Genomic DNA, 1,849 nt, shown 5'->3' with positions numbered 1-1,849 from the left:
TTTATTCTCACAGGCACATAAATAATTCCAAATAGCCAGCAATATCTTGGCCACTATTTGATTTGGTAGCTTTGGGGGAAATAGCTCCTATTTTGCTTATTTCTACCATGCACATTTTCTTGAGTTTTGAAAGGCAAGGGCAAATTCTAAAATGTGTGATGTGAGTCTGACTAATGTATCCAGAAGTGTCAAAATGCAGTTTTGAAACAATCATGACATGATTGAAATTCCTTGGAACCCTATGCACACCTTTATCTTAGAAGCTGGGGGAGGTGGGCGCAGAGAAATGCTTTCAGAGTGGCTGGCGGGTTTTCAGGTTCTATTTAAGACTGTCACAGCTCACAAACTTATAGAATTGTTAAAAATTGAGTTACATCTCCATTATACCAGAGCAATCAGTTGAATAGTTTGTCATCCTCTTAAGACAGTAAGATCAAATCAGTTTGTCCTCCAAAAGACTGGAATTAACCTGTTTTGACAGTTTTTAATAGTTATTTTAAAAATAAATGTTGGCCCCTACTGTAGTTAAGTCTAACTACTTCCAACATGGTACAAAATATAAAAAGATTTATTTGTTGTTGCAGGAGAAATATTACATTATATATTAGGTATCTAAAAATTCTATTTTCTTATGTGCTGTTATTGAAGTCATACAGCTCACATGCTGCTATATTAGGACTATTTCAGCTGTGTATTGTAGTAACAGAGAAATGAAAGGAAAAAATAAGATTAAGTTAACTTCTCTTCTATGTTTAAAAACCTAAGCCTAGAGATGGAAGTTCAGGGCTAATATGTTGGTACCACAAAGGCATTGGAGACCCTAGCTGCTTCTAGCCATTTGTTCTCCATCCTTAGAATGCGTGATCATTGGCTCATGGTCCAGAATGGTTGCTGGAGTGCCAAGCATCACAGCCAGGTTCCAGGCAGCATGAGGGAGGAAGAAGAGAAGTCTCTGCCCACACTCTTTTAAGGAGACTTTGTGAGAGTCTCACACAATATTTCTATTTACATCTTTTTAAAAAATGTATTTGACTTTTATTTTAAATTTAGGGGTACATGTGCAGGTTTGTTATATGACTCGTGTCATGGGGTTTTGTTGTACAAATTATTTTGTCACCCAGGTATTAAGCCTAGTACCAATGAGTTATTTTTCCTGACCTTCTGCCTCCTCCCACCCTCCACCCTTTGATAGGCCCCAGTGTATGCTGTCCCCAACTATGTGTGTTCTCATCATTTAGCTTCCACAGATAAGTGAGAACACATGGTACTTGGTTTTCTGTTCCTGTGTTAGTTCACTAAGGATAGTGGCCTGCAGCGTGGCTTGCAGCTCCATTCATGTTCTTACAAAGGATATGATCTCATTCTTTTTATGGCTGCATAGTATTCTGTGATGTACATGTACCACATTTCCTTTATCCAGTCAATCATCGATGGGCATTTAGGTTGATTCCATGTCTTTGCTATTGTGAACAGTGCTGCAGTGAACATACATGTGTATGTGTCTTTATAACAGAATGATCTATATTCCTCTGGGTATATACCCAGTAATGAGATTACTGGGTTAAATGGTAGTTCTGTTTTTGGATCTTTGCGGAATCTCTACACTATCTTCCACAATGGTTGAACTAACTTACACTCTCACCAAGTGTATAAGCATTTCATTTTCTCTGCAACCTCACCAGTATCTGTTATTTTTTGACTTTTTAATAGTAGCCATTCTGACTGGTATGAGATGGTATCTCATTGTGGTTGTGATTTGCATTTCTCTAATGATCAGTGATTTTGAGCTTTTTTTCATATGCTTGTTGGCTGCATGTACATCGTGTTCTTTTTTCTTTTCTTTTCTTTT

Source organism: Mandrillus leucophaeus, unplaced genomic scaffold (assembly GCF_000951045.1).
Source record: "Mandrillus leucophaeus isolate KB7577 unplaced genomic scaffold, Mleu.le_1.0 Scaffold485, whole genome shotgun sequence".
NCBI lineage: Eukaryota > Metazoa > Chordata > Mammalia > Primates > Cercopithecidae > Mandrillus > Mandrillus leucophaeus.
This window is presented reverse-complemented; position numbering follows the sequence as displayed.